Genomic DNA, 19,920 nt, shown 5'->3' with positions numbered 1-19,920 from the left:
GCCCCACATTTCCCGGTGCTTTCTTCATCCTCCCTATGTATTTGAAAAAGGACTTTTTGTTATCTTTGATTTTGGACGCAAGTCCTAGCTCTATGTGCGCCTTAGCTTTCCTGACAGCCCCCCTACAGGCCTGAGCAGAGGAGGTATACTCCTCTTTGGAGATAGCACCCCGCTTTCACCAGGTGTATGCCACCTATTTGGCAATCAGGCATTCCTGTACACCTTTGGTGAGCCAGGGGGGCTTTTGGGCACTCCTGCCCCCCTTGCTTTTTGTTGGGATGGTCACCCCTTGGGCCCTGAGTATTGTCTCCTTAAGGAACGACCACTTATCTTGGTCACTGAGTTGCCTGCCCTTGAGAACCCCAGCGCCTCTCCTACTAATCTCATATCATTGAAATTGGCCGTCTTGAAGTCTAAGGCTACTGCCTTGTGGGTGGTCCTTGACACCCTGCACTGGATGGTGAATTCCAGCAAGCGATGATCGCTATCACTCAGGTGGTTTAGGACCTGGAGGCCCCTTACCAGTTCATAGCCTGCGGCCAGGACTAGGTCCAACAGGGCATTTCCTCTGGTGGGACTGTGCACCTCCTGAATTAAGTGGAGGTCCTGTATCTCGGCTAGGAACCTACTGGAACGGTCTGACCTGGCTGACTGTTCCTCCCAGCAGGTGTCCATCTCTGCAAGCTGGCCCGAAAATTCCCAGTCCAGCTCTTTTCCTTAGTTGGGGGGTCTGCAGTAGACCCCCACTGTTAGATCCCTCTCCCCACGGCCCCCTTGTATCTTGACCCAGAGCACTTCAGCTTGCCCCTCTGACCCCATTTTCCTGGCAGAGGATGTGTATTGCTCTACATAGAGCGCCACAACCCCACCTTTCCTTCCTTCTCTGTTCCACCTGTAAAGCCTATAGCCCCTAATGCTAACTGCCCAGTCGTGGGATGAATCCAACCAAGTTTCTGTAAGCCCTATTATGTCTGGGTCTGAACTGGCTATTCTGAGGGTGAGTTCCTCCTGCTTATTTCCCATACTACAAGCATTGGTATATAGGCATTTAAGGCCTTGCCTAGCTGTGTGTGCCACCCTCCGATTTGGGAGACTGTTTGGACCCCCGTTTCTTACCTGGGCACTTCTAGCATTTGTTACCTGTCTTGCTCGGCTGGTGTCTCCTCATCTTCCTGTGGCCCCCTCCCCCCAGCGATGCTAGTTTAAAGCTTGCCATACGAGATCAGCCAACCTGGAAGAGAAGACATGCTTGCCTCTAGGAGAGAGGTGAAGCCCATCCCACCTCAGCAAGCCCCTGCCTGAAAGCATGGGTCATTATCAAAGAACCCAAGGTCTGCCTGGTGGCACCAACTGCGTAAGCGTCGGTTGACCTCACCAATGCAGGCCTTGTGTCGCCGTCCCTGCCTACTCACCGGAAGAAGAGAGGTAAATACCACCTGCGCCCCCATCTCCTTAAGCTTGTCCCCCAGAGCCTTGAAAACCTTCATAATGCAGTCAGGGATGCCCCGGCCGCATCATTCATCCCCACGTGGATGACAACTATGGGGTACTGGTCTGCAGGTCAGATGTAGGCCGGGATCCTCTCTGTGATGTCTCTAACCCGAGCCCCGGGCATGAAGGAGACCTTCCGTGTCATGGGGTCAGGCCGACAGATGGGACCTTCCAGTCCTCGTAGGATGGAGTTTCTGATGACAAGGACCCGACGTTTCTTCCTGCTGGTGTTCACTCTCTGCCCATTCTTTACCATGTGGGGAGTGGCATCGTCCCTGCCGGAGGCAATTTTTCTGTCTTTCTCCATCCCAGCTTCCAGGGCATTGAACCTGTTCCCCAGGTGAACCTGGGGAGCTTCCACCACTCTAGGCTTAGCAGATCTGGATTTGGACACCTTCTGCCACTCCTGCATTGGATGCGTCTGTTGTGGGGGCTGTGCAGTGGGCGACCAGGCCTGCAGAGAACAGAAATAGGCATCAATTTCATCCTCTGCATCCCTGATCCCCCTCAGCCTGGAGCTCCCTCACCTGCTCCTCCCAGGGCCCTAAGTCATGCACAGGAGAGGCAGGCAAGGGGACCACCAGACCCCACCCCTGAGGACCCCACCAAGCCCCCTCCCACAGACAGGGGGGCAAGGGGCCACCGCCCCCACCATGTGCTCTGTCTGGGTGGAGGCCTCAGAAGAGCCCATGGCAGGTGGCCGCGCCCGAGTGGGGCCCCTGGCAGCTGCACTCTGCATCTGCACCATGTCTGCAGAGCTGTGCCTGCTGCTTTTGCTCACTGGAGGTGCTGCTCTGGGCAGCTACCTCGCGCCCACCTTATGAGAACGCTGGTGGAAACGCCGGTGTGCCCTTACAGAGTGCATCTGTTTGCGCACACTGTTTGTGCGCGCTGCCTGAGTGCGGCTTCCTGTTGGGTGAGCTAAAAGGGCTCTGGAGGGTTTCCCTCCGGATCCACTTCAGCTGCGCTGTACCCTCTGCCCCACTTACCTTAGGGGGAAATTAGCTGTTGCTGCTCATGCTGCTGTGTCCACCGCTGAGGTAAGGTGGGTACATGTTGTGGCACACATGCACCCTGTTCCCTCTGTTCCTGCTTCCCAGCTACTGGTCCTGCTTCCCAATTTTCAGTTTCAGTGGCAGCTGTCTCCTGGCCCCATACACATCAGGAGGGGTCTTAATGTGCAATATGCAACAGTATCCTCTCCTTCTTTCCTTGCATCCCTTACTGAATATATTCAAAATTCTCATTATACTTGCATTCGGATCTGTATTGCCCTATTAAGTGATATAACCGTTTCATACAATACCTTAACACGTAACACATTTCAGCATGTTCCCTGAAATACCTTCCAATTTACCATGGCCAAAATTAGGATAGTAATCTTTTTTGTTGCCCCAGAGTCACTGACACTAGAATTTTGGAATTTACATAGAAGGTCTGTGCAAGAATAGATATTAGACCTAAAGTACATGGTAGAAGTCAAAGATTGTGGACAGTTATAAATGATATTAGTAATAAATGATCATTAGCAAAGCTAACCACACTTTATCATGCATCAGCAAATACATGACAAATAGAACCAAGGAGGTGATACTTCTCCTCTATGCAGTATTGGACAGTTGGAGTACTGTGTCCAGTTTTGTGCACCCTACTTTAAGAAGAATATGGATAGCCTCGACAGGGTCCAGAGGAGGACCACTCATTTGATTAAGAGTTTACAGGCCAATCCCGATGAGGAGATACAAAGAAACCTGGACTTCAGCCTCTGCAAGAGAAGGTTGAGAGGCTGCCTACAAATTCATTGAGGGTGGTGCAGCAAGGTATCGGAGGTGCTCTGTTCACCAGGGTGCCTCTTGGGGTAACAAGGAACAACAATCACAAACTGACAGAGAGCAGATTTAGGCTAGACATTAGGAAGAACTTTTTCATGGTGAAGGTGGCCAACATTTGCAATGGGCTTCCAAGCGAGGTAGTGCTCTCTCCTACCTTGGGGGTCTTTAAGAGAAGGCTGGATAGGCATCTGGCTGGGGTCATGTGACCCCAGCACTCTTTCCTGCCTAGACAGGGGGTGGAACTCAATGATCTGTTGAGATCCCTTCTGACCCTAGCATCTATGATATAGTAACATTGTGATCAGTTTGTGCAGGTATGAGCCTGCTGTTGGCAAACGAAGCCTAAGATTAGAGTCTGATGCACCAAATTCATTCAGCATGATATACTTGATTTTATTTCATAAATATATATTTTTTTTCTTTCATTGTCAGGAGTCTTGGCAGAAGGCAGGCTAAATTGCTCCCTGATTGCCTAGGTTACAGAGTAGGCCTGGCTGCCAGTGACCTAGCAATTCCCAGCTGATCCCACTTACATCATGGGCATGTATGCCTACTTATAAGGGCCTAGCAGGCTACTCAATAGGACAGGCATCTCTCAGTCTGCTCTGGGGTGTCTGATGCCTTTTCTTTTATTTCCTGGCTCCTGCCTTTGATCCTTAGTTTCCCAGTCTTTGGTTCCTCCCTGTTTGTTCCTAATGGTCTTGATCCTGCTTGCTTGTTCCTGATTTCTTGTTCATTGTGTTCTGCTTGTTGGCTTCCTGGTTTCCTCTTGGTTCCTGGTTTGTGCCTGCTGACTCTGGTCTGAGATTGTCTTGCTGTTTACTGCCACATTCCAGACTCCAGTGCAGACCCCTGTTCTCTAACAGCAAACCCCTAGTTCACCTTTTGATCATCTATGCCCTGATTCCACACAGTTCTTCTGAAGTCTGTAGTTAGTCTGTAGAGCTCCATGCCTCCTGTTCCTGACTCTCCCCTTGCTTGTAGTTCTACCCAGGGTAACTGTCCACATCCTGGTCACTTGCAAACATTGGTTTCCTGGCCTGCCTGCTCTTGATCCCTTGACTCTAGTTGGGTCATGTACCTCCCTAACCTTGGCTGTTCCTGATTCCCTGGGTGATGATATGGTCAAGCCCTGACTGCCAATGTCCTGGTCATACCCCAGTGTTGATTCCTAGCAAATTTGCCCATGAAAACAGCAGCAGAAGCTTAGGCTTGTTAAAAAATTGATACAGACTCTGCTTAAAACTCTATAAGGAAGATGGGTGAAACACTTGCAGTGTTATAGTGTGTGTGGACTTAGGCTCATTCTCCGTTTAACAGTAATGACCCTACTCTACTTGTTGAGAATTATTCTTTCTGAAGTACAGCCTTTCTGGAAACTTGCTGGAGCACACTGTTTCTATTACAGCAACTCTATACATTGCACTAATCTTCCCTGCAATTGTATTTGCTTTCTAGAAGGTGGTGGGGAGGGAGGAAGAAAACTGTATTGCTGCAGTGTTTTCTTTGGAAAGGTAACCTAAGTCACTAAGGGACAGATTGTCATTGCTGCATTTCAGTAATGGGTCTATAGGGATTTACACCAGATGGCAATTTGTACCAACTGGCAATCTGGCCCAAGGGCTGTCATCCAGGACTTGCTGATGAGGTCCATGGGATTCTTCCCATTGACTTTTATGAGTGTTGGTTCCATCCCAAATTGCTCTTAAGTGGTTTTAGGATATATGTTTGCTAAACTAATACAGTAACCACAGCCTTCTCAAACAAATGAAGGGGAAGAGGTGGAGTGGGGAGGGGGAAAGAGTGAATGAACCTCATTCTTTTATGGCACATTTTATTCCTGCCTAAAAGGAAAAGAGTCTTTAGTGTATCTGTAGGGCAGAGAACACTTAAATTCTAACACAACAAATATATTTTTTTAAGAAAAAGATTTGTGTGCCTTAAAAATGAGGTTGAATAACAATTACAGCTCCAAGACTCAACAGCAATTTAAATTAAAAAACCAAGAACAACAGAAAAGCTACTGAAAACTGCTAAGCATTCTAAATAACAGTTTTATAACTAGTCTACTGAGGAACATCTTTTGTCAGTAGTATATTAGATGATGAAATCCAAGTTACCAACCAGATACTCAAGACATTATACAGACAGTTTATCAGCAGCTAATCTTACTTTTGAAATAGCAAATCTGGACCTTATATTATAATGTTCCTACCTGCTGAGAGAAATCTAGCTGTATTTCTTGTTTAAAAAGCATAGTTATATTTATCGCTACTGAATAATCTTATGCTAATGACTACTGTTTTCCTTCTTGCAACATTCAGAAAAATATTTTCTTTGCAGCTATCACTTTAATAGTAAAAATAAAATAAACAGAAAAGCTTCTGTACACAGTGTGTATGTCTACACTAGACAATGCGCAGTAGACTAATTCTACTGCATATTAGTGCACTATAGGAAAAAATGTATTAGTCTCCTACTCATTAGTTCCAGCTACTGTGCATTTATGTAAGACCTCATAACATAAGTTTAGTACTTAGAGGTACTAAATTTAATGTACAGTAGCAACGGTGCATTAATGCATGTGTAGTTATTTCCTCCATTTAAATGTAAATATTTAAGGCTTGTTTGATCTAGATATCATACTAGAAGCAAAGTACTGTAGTAGGACAAGTCAAAGGGAAATGCACTGAAAGCTGAGGGAAAAGGAAGACTCTATGTCCAATATATGTAAAAAAAAAAACAAACAAACAAAAAAAAAAAAACCCTGTAAAAATACGTGATATAACACTAAGCACGTTAGTTGTAAAACTGAAATGATTATCATGTGCTTAAAATTAAGAGTGTGTTTAAGTTTGTGGAGGAAAGGGTCCTCCATCCTTGCTCAAGTAGAATTCTCACAAAGCGTCATATTTAAATTATTATTCCTATTCACCAATCTAATTATACACAAAGATATTAACTAATGTATTAGTTGACACACAAGTGCTAGCAGTTATATTATGAATGCCCTTAAATTGCTGGGCTATCTTCCTTGCCAGTTCTTAACAGAAAAATGCAAACAAGCAAGCACGGACAACAGGCTACAATTGACATATATAGCATGTCAGATTGGAGTGGGGAGAGGAAGAAGATTGTCTTGAGAATAACTAGTCTTTTGAAATATGCTTGCTCAGAACAAGAACAAGAATTGACCACTGCCCAAGTCCTTCCATAACACCCGTTTTCTTCTCCCCCTCATTATATTTGTAGTTTTTGCTGCAGTTTTAGAAGTACTGAAGCTGGTCTTCCACCCAGCAAATTATGATGATGTGAAAGAGAGTTGACTACCCTGCAGTTCAGTATATTTGTTTAATCCTTGCTGGTTTATGACTACAAGAGGATGCCATCCACATGGTGGTAGCAAGCCCCCGGAGGACTCCAGAGTCCTCCTTTTCCTGTCTCACTCTGGGATCAGTCTCCCCTTCACTCACTTGCCATGTCCTGATGTTCCTTCTGGTTCTCAAAGGGGAGGCTGCCCAGAGCTTCCCAGATCTGGTTTCACTCCAAGGAATACCTTGAAGTATGGATCTCCTTCCTTAAGTGCTAATTGCATGTCTCCATACCTTCCCTACACTATGCCCCATCCCTCATAGATTTTTGAGTCTCCAGTTGGGTGGGACCCTTGTCCCAGCATCTCTAGGCCACTCTAAGCCTCCCCCCCTCCCCTTTTTGTTGGGGCTTTAGCCTTCCTGGCTTCCTCCCTTCTACTGCGGCTAGTCATGGAGCCCTGGGCCGCTGCTCTAGCCCTGGAGTCTGGGCCTACACTGTACCTTAAACCTTCCCCAACAAGGCTCAAGAGCAGCATGTATCCCTGGGGATACCCATGGGACCTCCAAAAAACACCCCTTGCAGTCCCAGCACAAACCACTGGTTCAAACTGCAACCTAAACACTAAGCCCCTGGCTATAACATAGGAAGAGAAAGAATAGAGGCTGCATGCCTGCCTACTAAGCATCTCTTTCTCTTTGGGTCATTCTATCTTGTCTCCCATCCTGCAGGGTCTCCTGGACATTCAGGAGCCCTGTACTCTGGCACTGCCAGGGGTGGCCTTCCTCCTGGCTAGCTCAATCCCAGGGCTTATATAGCTTTGACCTGAGATCTCTCTCAGTCATATGTCTGACCTGCCTTCAGGGCTGTCCTTTACTCCCTGCTCTGCTGGCAGGCTGTGCTCTAAACCTCTGATCTTAAATGGGCCATACCACTTTCTAGTAACAGGGCTAGTGTTCTCTGTTACAATGACTGAAAATATACTCACAAACCTCATGTAGATGATTTATTCATCTTCACGATTAAAGCTACTATCCTGGTAAAAACTGCTGCATTTTATACCTTACAGGCAATAGAAATGTAATAGCCAAATAAAAATTTTGTCAAAAAGCACCAGAATTGGCCTGAAAATTAATTTGGCTGTTAATTATAATGGCCAAACTCACCCAGTGTGTTCTTTTCCTTTTCCATTCTGAGTAGGCTAGAAAAGAAACTCATTTACACCCACTACAACCCACACTCAGAAGGCACCCTGATCTTTACCTTCATTGGTCTTCCAAAGGTAAAAGCCTTGGAAGAAAAAGAAACACTGTTTAAATGTCTTTCTTGGTCCCGGTGGTTTAAGAGCAAAGGACTCTAGTCTTGTAAGTTTGGAAAATATAGGGAGAGGGGAGAATAACTTAACTGGCATATTTACTTGAATAGATGACCCTGCAGTAATTAGATTCTTGTAGCAGGACCCTGCTCCACAGTTGACTCTGATGCCCCCAGAATGTCTTTAGCCCTTTTCTCTTCTAACTCCATCTGGGGAAGTCTCCCTTTCTACTGCCACATCTTGATGTATCTATTTTTAGAAATGGGAGGCTACCCCAGGACTTTCCAAACAAGATCTCACTCATGAGCATGGGTGTCACTGCTCATCACCTTAAGTGTTAATTACATGGCTCCACGTGCCCCTTACATCATGCCTATGCCCCACAGATGTTAACAGTGAATCATTCTAGGGGCACCTCACCCCCTACAAGGTCAAATTCTCACACCGTTATTGGGACTTATGCCTTCCTGGCTTCTGTCCCCTTTCTCTCACAGGGCCAGCTCCATCCTAAGCCCACCACACTGAGATTGGCTTCTGTGCTCCAGCCCTTTTTTTGCCCTACTCTTGGCTCTCTGGCCCTGTCTCCATCACTGCATTGGACTCTCTGGCCCTCATTTCAAGCCTCTCATAGCTTTGGGCTTCTGGCCTTCATTTCTGCCCCTTTCAGGATGCTCCTACCCTCTTGGCTTCAGGTCTGCTATTGTCCATTTGAGTCTTGTGCAGTGCCCCTGGCAGGATTCCAGAACTCTCATTCATTCAGGAGTTCAATTTTGTCCTGCGTGTCAGTTATCAGGGGCCCTAAGCATCCCTTATTTTTAGTCCTACTCCTTACATATCTAAAGAAGGACTTTTTGTTACCCTTGATTCTGGTTGCCAATTTATATTTGCTTTGTGCTTTTGCTGTCCTGATCCACTCCTTACTGTGGGCTATTGCTAAGTACTCCTCTTTGGTAGCTATTCTGATTTCCATTCCTTGTAGGCTTCTTGTTTTGATTTCAGGAAGTCCATGATTTCCCTATTGAGCCAAGGAGGTCTTCCAGCTCTTTTGCTGCCTTTCTAATGAAAGGGAATGGATTTCCTTTAAGCTTCCTTTGAATACTTCACACCAGTATTCCAGCGATCCAAGAGTGTTAGCCTGCTTGACAGGGTACAAGATGATCATAGTGGGGGTGACCACCTTCCCATAGTTGGCATAGATCTTGTGGGGGACCACCTACAAAGATTAAATATCTGCAAGTCAGCGGGACCAGATGAACTACACCCAAAAGTGCTAAAAGAACTGGCTGACATAATCTCATGACCTGGTCCAAGTTATTTGAAGACTCATGGTACTCAGAAGAGGTCCTAGAAGACTGGAAGAAGGCCAATACAGTGCCTATCTTTTAAGAAAGGGAGAAAGGAGGCCCCAGGGAATTACAAGCCAATTAGTTTGACCTCAATCCCTGGTAAAATCCTGAAAAAAAAGGATCAGAGTTCATCACTGACAGGCTAACAGAAGGCTGTATTCTGAAGAATAACCACCATGGCTTTTGTCAGAGAAATTTGCTCTGTGTGTGCTGCCAAGACAGAAGCTACCAGGCATGCGCCATGGCGACGGGCCTTGCAAGTGCCCTTTTCATGACCTATCGGCCTGTCACTCAGGCCTGACCTAGTTTTTCTCTGGCACAGACTCAGTTGCCTCACAGAGCTTGCGGCTGGGCATGCTCAGAGACTAACTGGAATTAGGTCACCCTTCTGGAAAATTCACTCAGTCAAGCAGCCTGATTGGCCACAGGATTGCTTTAAAAGTTCAGTGAACCCCTCCTTCAGGGGGAGATCGCGTTAGCTGAGGACAGAGGCTGCTGCTGCAGGGACTGTCTCTCAGTCAGGCTTTAGGGCCTATCGATCTTCTCCTTTTGTCTCCGTCGTTTGGTATTTCGTATTACTTGCTGTTACGGCTTTGACTCCACTCGCCTGGCTTCCGACTTACCTTGGCACTGACTACTGACTACGGTTCTGGATCATCCATTGAACTTTGTTTGCAACCTTGGCTTGACTCACCTGGTTTTGATTTTGGCTTCCGACATCACCACTTCTCATCATTGTCCTACGGGACTGGCATCATGAGACTTACCGTATAGAGCGTGTTACAGTTTTGTTTCATTGTTTGTGTTCCCCATTAATGAGCTGTTGACCAGCCCTGGGACTAGGTCTTTGGACTGAAGCTCATGGGCCAACAGACCCCTTTGTTGTTCACTATTGTTAGAACTGTAACTGAAGACATCGCTGCCTATGCCTAAAGCGTAAGTCAAATAAATTCATCTTGTTTACAACCATCAAGCTTTTGTTCCACCCTGACTCAACCGCCGCTAATCCCAACCTGTTTGCATCCAATTTGCCCCCACCTGGCCAACCCACCGTGACTGAGGAGACCATGAGCTTGGCTCAGCCAGCTGCCCAGACCCTTCTTTGACAGCTTTGTTACAGGCAGGTCATGCCACACCAAGCTCATCTCCTTCTATTATCAGGTGACTTGCCATGTGGATAGGGGAAGTAAGGTTGATGTTATATATTTGGATTTCAAAAAGGCCTTTGCTCTGGTCTCCCATGATGTCCTACTTTACAGTCCAGTGGCTAGGTAACTGGCTCTGTGATAGGACCCAGAGAGTACTGAATGATGGTACTGAGTCATCATAGCAGAAAGTCACCAGTGGCATTCCTCAAGGCTCAGTACTGAGACCAGTGCTTTTCAACATGTTCATCAATTATTTGGATTTGGGTATTAAAAGCAAATTGGCAAAGTTTTCTGATGACACCAAACCATGGGGGAGTGTGGTTATGCACCGGGGCAGGCTGGCACTACAGGCTGACCTGGACGGGCTTTCAAGGTGGGCAGACCTCAACCTAATGTTATTTAATATGGAGAAATGTAGAGTGCTCCATCTGGGGAAAAATAATCCACATCATACAGGCTTGCCAGCTCCGCAACTGAACAAGACCTGGATGTTGTGATAGACAACAACACGAACGTGAGTCACTAATGTGATGCCATAGCTGGCAGAGCTAATCAAACGCTGGCATTCATCTACCAAAGCATCTTGAGTAAGACTAAAGATGTCATCCTCCCACTCTACTCAGCCTTGGTGAGACCACAGCTGGAGTACTACATTCAGTTCTGGGTGCCACACTTCAGGAAGGATGTAGAGAAGCTTGAGAGAGTTCAAAGGAGAGCCACACACATGATTAGAGGCCTGGAGACCAGGTCATATGAGTAGAGGCTGAAAGACTTGGGACTGTTCAGCCTGGAGAAAAGAAGACTCAGAGGGGACTTAGTGGCAGCCTATAAATATATGAGGGGTTACATCAGGGCTTGGGGGAGCAACTATTCACCAAGGCCCCCCAGGGGAGGACAAGAAATAATGGGCACAAAATGATTGAAGATTGCTTCAGACTAGACATGAGGAAAAACTTCTTTACAAGTAGTTTCAAGGGTTTGGAACAGGCTCCCCCCAGAGGTAGTACAGTCACCCACCCTGGTGATCTTCAAAAAGTATGTTGATACCCATCTTGCTGGGGTTATCTAACCCTGCAGTCTTTCCTGCCAAAGTGCAGGGGGGGCTGGACCCAGTGATCTGTAAGGTCCCTTCCATCCCCTAACTATCTATGAAACATGCCCCTTATGCACTAAAGTTCAGTGCGCCTCTCAGGCAGACCACCACAGCCTCCTTATCACTCCTTTGTTAGCCATGCCCAATCCACCAGTTTAAATTTATATGGAAACTTATAAGCACACTGGCTATAACCAAAGTATAAGGCTGCTGGCTATAACACTACTCTATGCCTATCAGCTCTATAACAAAATCTTCCTCATCCTGGGTTCCATCTCTCTGCAAGCCTCAGCCCCTTGCTTGCAGCTGCCAAGTGTAACAGGATCCCAGTCAGTTGTTTAGCTACAATCTGCTCCCTGGAGGACTCCCCCCTGCAGCCTGCAGGGCCAGACTGATTGCCCTGACTCAGGTCTGTTCCCTAAGCCCCAAACCCCCGGCATTCAGATGACTACCCCAGACTGGTTGCAGGTATGCCCTATACCTTGATGGGCCACTTACAATCTCCCTGCTGCTTTTCCCTCTTACAGCTGGCCCCTGTTTAGCTGCCTTGGCTCTAGCTACTGAAGTTTCTCCACTTAAAGTAACAGCAGCTCTAAGCTCCCTATATATGGGAAAAAATATATAAATGTGTGGTGATCTCACGCTGTGATCTTACTCTTTAAGAAAGGGGAGAAAAAACTACTGAAAAATTCCTTAATATGGTCTACAAGTTAATGGCCAAGATGCTGGCTTTGAGGATGAGGAAAAAGCTCCAGAAGAAAATACCAGGTATAGGGATCTTTGAACTGATCAGAGATGCACTATCACACATCCAAGAGAAGAAAACAAATACAGTTATAGCAAAAGTAAATTTAGAAAAAAGTGTATGACAGAGTGGATTATGATTACATATTTAAAGTGCTAGTAAAATGGGGTTCCCAGACAAATTTACATATTGGTAAGGTTATTGTATAGAGAAGCAGAGAGTCAAGTCCAAACTAATGGGCATCTAAGCAAGACTTTAAAAATCTATCCAGGCATGAGACAAGGGTGCTCCCTGTCACCTCTACTATTCGTGTGGCATGGAACCATTATCACAAAGAAAAAGAAATGATGTTATAAGCAGAGTAAATATACCAGGAAGGAGAGAGGTAAAATGCATATTATACATTTATATAGTTAGAGAGAGACTTTCTATGGACTATCTATAGTAATGTATACTAAATCATACATTAAAGTATGGAGAAGTGATGGGGGCTAAACTAAATAGATCAAAAACCACCATAATGTGAGTGGGGAACTGGAAGGACTTGGGAAAGCTGGGTCTTCAAATAAGAAAGAGAGAAATCAGAGTGCTAGGAATCCTGATAGGCACTGAGGGGAAAGGTAATACAGTGTGAGGAAAAAATGACAGTAAGGTGACAGTAAGAATACAGCAAATACTTTGATTATGGTCTGGAAGGACACTGTCCTTTGCTGAAAAAAGTGGTGACTGTTAAGGCTGTGCTACTGCCAGTTATTCTATATGCAGAAATTGTATTCCCACAGATGTGATGGCACATAACAAAAGTACTGAGGGAAATATGTGTGTTCTTCTGGAATGCCAAAAGAGAAAGGTTGGCTAGATCTGAACAGTACAAAGCAAGAGAGCTGGGAGGATGGATTTGGGATTGTTCATCTATACAAATTACATAAGCAAGGAGGTAATGGATGGAGAAGTAAAAGCAGTGCCTATCACCCAATTTAATGCAGGTGCAATTTTAACTAAATGGGGAGGATATCAGACCTCTTTAAAGAGTTCATGACCACGGAAACTGCCAGTTCATTATATCAGGATAGAAGGTTTCATGAAGAGGTGTAAAATAGGGAAAGTAGGTCTGGAGGTTCTGAAGGATCATAAGAAATTGGTGGGGGAGGGGGACAGTATGGCACCAGTGGGAAATTTCATAGGACAAGTAAAGGTGTGGGAAGTGGTGGCAGGTAACCAACTAAAAGGGGGACATGGTGACCTAGCATGGGTGGTTCTAAGAAATATCTTGCTGGTGAGAGAGCTGCAATACAGGTGGAACTTCACAAACTCACCAAAGTGCCCAAGGGAGAAGTGCAGGGAAGAAGAAATTGTGGGACATATATATTCCCAAAACACATATGTAAAGGGGGTGTGAGAGAGGATCTGCCACTGTTTAAGTGTCATCAAGATTCACCTGTTATTAGCACGGGAGATGGTACTGTATGTAGGGATCTCCAGGATTCACAATGGAAGTGCATGGCACAATGGCGTCTTTAATCTTGGAGTTTCTCCCAGGAGCTTTTCCACTGCTGATTATTGGAGGGGCCCTGTCACTCGCCATGGCAGATTTTGCCTCCCAGCCATCAGGCATGGGTAGCAAGCGACCAGGCCCCTTCGCCAATCAGCAGCAGGGAGGCATGCAAGGGAAATTCCAAGATTAAATAAACTGCTGTGCTGTGCACTTCCAGTGTTAATTCTGGAGATCCATAACGATGTGTACTCCTACCAAAGGGACCAGAGGATACATTATAAAGGACTGTATTAGCATGTGTTAAAATTAGTTTATGGAAAGTAAGACACTTCTCTTTTAAGGGGTTGGCTTTCACTGAAAGAGAGGTGCCTGGAGGTGGGGCTGCATGAACTGAAATACTACATCAAGTGGGACAAGGAAGAGATTGATTGAGTGGAGGGGAAGTGGAGGAAAAAGGATTGGACACACTTGTTTCACTGAACTAACAGAGAGGACTGATAGGAGGGGCAGAGAGATTCAAGTGGTTAATGACATAATTTTTTTTCCATGCAGTTTTGTATGAAGAAGAGTTCTGTAAGAGCTTTTTTATGGGAAGTTGATGGATATTGTTTAAGGGTTTAATATATATACTTGTATGTTATTGGATATGTAGTTGTTTTTGCAATATAAAGTTTTGGTTAAACAAGGATTTTTAATATGTGACGCTTACTAAGTGTAGAGTGATGCATGTGTTTTTAATAACATTTATAAGTTAGAAAAAAGTTCCTTATCAGCATTTTTGGCGCACAGCCTCTCAAAATGCTGGCCTGGTGTTGCAATACCTTCAGGCCTGGTGTTCGCTCCTTCCTGGGGGAGCAAGTGTCCTTTTTTTTTTTTTTTTTTAAAGCCACATGCATGAAAAAAAAGTTCCCATCAGTATGTTTGCCCAATGTAGGCAATGTGATTTATAGTCATGATCAGTATTGGCTGCATTTAATCTACTTCATTCTATTCCACTGCTGAGCACATATGCTTTTGGCACCAGTTCAATGATAGATAAAGTATTAAGTAAGATTTCCTCGTATGCAATTATAACACACAAAGCTTTTCCCCATGACAATTGAGTGTGGGGGGTTACCTCATCTGGTGTTTGAGTAAATATGGTATAGGCAAACACATTCCAAAAAATGTCTGTATTTAGGGGTCTCATGCAAAAGGGAGACTGATTTCTTCTCTTTATGTGCTAGAATCATAATCTAAAATAGATTATTTCCCCTCTATACATAGTCCCTAAATGTATTGCTGTTTTGTTGGATGGTGAGGCCTGCATTCCTTAGAGAGACAAGACAACCAAAATGGAAAGCCTTATGTTATGGATAACAGGGACTAAGAAAATAGGAAGAATGGATTTTCCATGAGTGTTATAGGACTAGCTGTATTACTGCCAAAAATCTTTTAAAAGGATAAGAACTTGAATACAATATAATAATAATGGTAGTCTGATAAATGTTAAGAAGTCTAATTATCTTTGAAACTTGTTTCTTCCTTCATATCTTTCAGTGAGTTCTCTGATAAATATTAATTACAGTTTAGCAGGATTATGATTTGTGGCTGACCTTATCTATCTACAGCCCTTATCATCGCAGTAATTGGGGGGCCTCCCACTTGGAAAAAGATTGACAATAATAATAATAATAGAAATATCTTCATTCTTTCTTCAACTATAGTGGTAATGCAAGGTAGGGAATAAATACTATTCCCTATTAAAATAGCAGTAATATACATAAGCCTTTGTCTAGAGCTTTTTGTGAGAAAACTAAATTGCAGAGAGGTTTTGTATTTAATTCAGGTTGCCACAAGATCTCTGGTGCTGGTGATCTCCTGTGGTCCTAAATCTATGTTTTATGAAAACTCTGTCCTCTACATTTACAAACCTACACATAAAAACTTAAAAACCAATCAATATTACTTCCGCATTTCTACTTGAATGTCAATGACATCATTATGTGCATTGTGTAGAATCAGATAGCTAGGGTGTATCCCATAATAGACTTTGAAGTGAATCAGATACCTTGAACTGGACTCTGCAACCAGTGCAGATCTATGCAGAAAGTGGTCTTAGGTATACTGTGGTAATGGTGAATTGTGTTGGTGAGCAGAGAGAATGAATACATTTTACATTGATAAAAAGTTTTTCAGGCTACATGCCTTGCTACACTATGTTGTACAGGAGATTTCCCTCTAATTTTATAAGACAATCACCTGTACATCTCCTATTTGGATACTGTTTATGTCAAAATGCTAAGGTCACATCTACTCCACAAGTTTTTTGGGGTTTTTTTGGTAACACTGATCACTCCAATTAAGTAAAAGCAGTGCCATTCCCTGATGAAAAATGCTGTGTTACCAAATCCTAAATGGCACTGGGTGTGCTATAGTAATCTGCCACATAAAAGAAGGGGAAATTTATAACACCATTCAAACCTCATCCTTATGCAGTAACCCTTGTCAAAAGCACTTTAATCTGCAAATTGAGAACTTGAGAGAGTTACAGAGTCTGTGTGTCTAGCATCCTAAATTAAGATTTTTTAAATTTTATTTACAGCTCTTCGGTCCTCCCTTTTTTGTGTTATCCAATAAAACCTGTTTTTCTAAATAATTCTTTCCCAAACAACTACTTATACAGGGCAAAATAACATATAAACATTCTCACATTGTCATCAAAGAAAAGAAAAGAAAGTTGTCCAAATGGTTTGTTTTATTTAAATGTCTTGTTAACTTTGTTTTGTACTCAGAAGGCAGTGATGTCTGTTCGGTGAAGACTGATAGCAGAGATGGGATGAGCAAAAGGATTTAAGGTTTGAGTCGGAAATAGGGAGAACACAAACATAATGAAAGAAGGGGGAAAAAGTAAATTAAACAGGATAAACATTAAAAAGTGTATGTTGAACAGAAAGCCACAAATAGATATAAGGTAAAAGAGTACATACATCATTGTTTTACAGAGAAGATAGTAAATTATGTATGTGTATGTAGTGCTACAAATGAATGCCTGTCCATATTCAAATTGCCTCATCATCAGGCGTCCTGGTTTTCTTTGTTTAAAAATCACAAATTCTCTGATTAAAACCCCCCAAATCTGTATTGTTCATGATTAAAATGAAATGCCACTACGTACCTAGGTGTCAGTTGAACAAAATGTCTTATTGATATATTTACAATTTAAAGCAATTTAGAAGCCTACCAGTGCCTCAATCACTATAATAAAACGAATTCTAAGTACCTATAAATTTTGACATTTGATTTGGGGTTTTTATCATGGAAAATCAGGTCTCCCCCTGCCCCCTTCACCTGATATGCTGGTGTCCTGCCCATATCATAGCCCTTCACTCCCCACCCCCACCCATCCATGGGAGGTAGTGAGTGCTGCAGTGGAGTGGACTTTGGAGTCCAATTTTCCCTTCCTCATGGGCAGCATGGCTGGAGAGGATCCGATGGTGGGGAGGCGCGGGCTGCAGGCTCAGGTCAGTGAGGCTGGCTCCCCACCATTGCGCACACTCCTGGGATGGGGTATGGCGGACGCATACTCCCTAGATATGTGTGCAGGGCAGGTGCAAGCTACAGGCTTAGGGCTCCCTGCTCTGCTGCCATCCAGAGGCTCCATGCCCAGCAGGCAGTACCCAGTGCGGCAAGGCAGAGCAGGGCCAGGCACCACCACCATGAGCCCTGCACTGGCATGATAAGGTGCCCTCCACACTGCTCCCAGGAGGGCAGGGGGTAACTCACCATAGCAATGTAAAGCTCCCAGGAGCAGTGGCATTGAGCTTCCCCACGTGGTCCCACTATGTCTTGCCACACCAGCTCCCACCCAGTGGGCTGCAAAGGCCCTGGGGGGAGGACAGCAGGGTGAGGAGCCTAAGCCTGTAGCAGGCAGCCTGCTCTACCCTGCGTACAAATCTGGGGGGCATGTGCATGCATCACCAGGGAGTCGGCCTCCCCCGCTCCCTGGATGAAGTCCCCAGGGCTCTGTCCCACTCCCCACACAAGCCCTGCAGCTGTGCATTCCTGCTCAGGCCCCAAACCCCATGCACTGTCTGGGATGGGTGGCAGCCCCAGCCCTGCCCAAGTCACTCGGGCAGGGGGTGACATATGCATGTGTGCACATGCACATGTTGTCCCCTGCCTGAGCACCTTCCTCCCACTCTCCCCAGCCCCTTGCAGGCTGGAACTCAGCCTGCAAGAGGAAACCCACCATTTCCCATGTTTTTCTCCATAAAATGAGAAAATCTGGGTTTTTTCCCTTAAAATGAGAAAATCTGCATTTTACCATGTGTTACCAAGGCGAAGAGAAAACCCAGATCACTGCTTATCATTGCAGTTGCCACAGACAGCCAACCAACAGAGCTGCTGCTTTTTTGGTTTTGCCAAACAACTGGTTGGCAGACCTGGACAGCAGTCCTTCTGTCTTGGCTGCCACAGCCAGCAAAACTGCAGTCAGATGCAGCCCGGACTCTTGAAGTGGTGGAGGGAAATGATGCCACTGCTTTAGGAGTCCTGGAAAGAGCTGGAGCTCTTGACATAGGAGGGTCTCAGACAAGCATCCTGACAGCTGACCACTATGTGGGCTATCAGACTAGCAGCATTCTCTCCCTCCCCCTTGGAGGAATGGGTGGGAGAAAGGCAGCTACTGAGGGTGCTGTACACGCTGGAGTGCTCTGTGTAACAATACATGCACTACCTGTAGTATTAGAAAACTTAGAAGTTCCTCTTACAAAGGAATTTTGCCCCCTTTGTAGCACAGAAGCACCTTGAATGGCTGTATGCTTAGTTTCTGCAGTGCTACAAATGTAATAGTTTTGTAGTTTCTAGTAATGCCTGTTCTATATCTATATCCATATCCATATCAGAGCTATCTAGCTTCCAAGCAGCTGGGGGATGCACATTGGTCAGGACTCACCAGCATGGACCGTGGGCTACCTGTGCTGCACTGTGCAGAGGGACCCTAGTGCAACATTGTGTGCCAGTACCCCAGGCTCACCCTCAGCTCTCTGGCTTCATGCCTCTCCATTGCACTGTGCTGCAGGCCTCCCTGGCCCTGCACGCTGTGCTGCAGGCCTCCCTGGCCCTGCATGCTGTGCTGCACCACTGCAGCTTCTGGGGAAGGGGCGGAAAGTAGAAGGTAGAGGAGGAAGAGGGAGCCTGGGAAATGGAATGCTTCTGGAGCTGGAGCAATCGGTGGAAAAGGAGCTTGATGGGAGCCTGGGGGGGCGCAAATAGACCCTTCTCAGGCCATGTGTAGAGCCCTGATCTACATAAATACTTTTATTCAAAACTTAAGCAAAAATAGAATGAAGAAACACTTTACATGGATTTATACAATTTTTGCCTAGTTCTGGGTATGTCCTTGTTCAGTCTCTACATTTCTCACTAATTTTAGAGGGAACCTGGACGGTCCTAACTAGTACAAGACCTGCATAGCCCTGTTTCTTTGAATTACTGTCTTGGGGCCAGAAGCCTAATATTTAGGCATGCCAAAACCTAACTGAGAAGTATCTAGGTTAACCTGGATTTTGCCCTGAAACTTACTATGATATGTTTTCTCTTCCCATCATTCACAACCAAAACTAATATAGGAATATTCTCTTTACTTATCCCCTCCTCTCTCTATATATATCTATAGATAGATATAGGTATAGATATTTATATAGAAAAATAGATATCTATAGATCTCTCTCTATAGACCTCTCTCTTATATATATATTTAATTGTGGCAAACGTACTCTCTCTCTCTCTCTCATATATGAGAGAGAGAGAGAGTACATTTGCCCCAATTAAAAAAAAAAGTCTGTAACAACAATGCTTCATCATCTTGGTAACTTAACCCCCCTCCCATTTCCCCCAGACACCATCCTTTTGTGGCCTGACTACTTTAGGACCTTAATCCCCAAATTGTGGATCAGGATGATTTAACTGGATACCAGAGTGGTGAATCACTGAGTATGGAATACTAAATGTCGGGGAAAAGAACCGAACCAAATGGATCGGGCCCCAAGGTCACGGTGGGCCGGGGTGGCAATTAGATACGGACAGGTGGGATTAGCGGCGTAGAGTCTGGAGTTAGGGACTCGGAGCGGATTGAGAAAGAACAGGTGAGTTTATTTGACTTA

This window comes from Crocodylus porosus, unplaced genomic scaffold, assembly GCF_001723895.1.
Source record: "Crocodylus porosus isolate Cpor-Errol unplaced genomic scaffold, CroPor_comp1, whole genome shotgun sequence".
Classification (NCBI taxonomy): domain Eukaryota; kingdom Metazoa; phylum Chordata; order Crocodylia; family Crocodylidae; genus Crocodylus; species Crocodylus porosus.
This window is presented reverse-complemented; position numbering follows the sequence as displayed.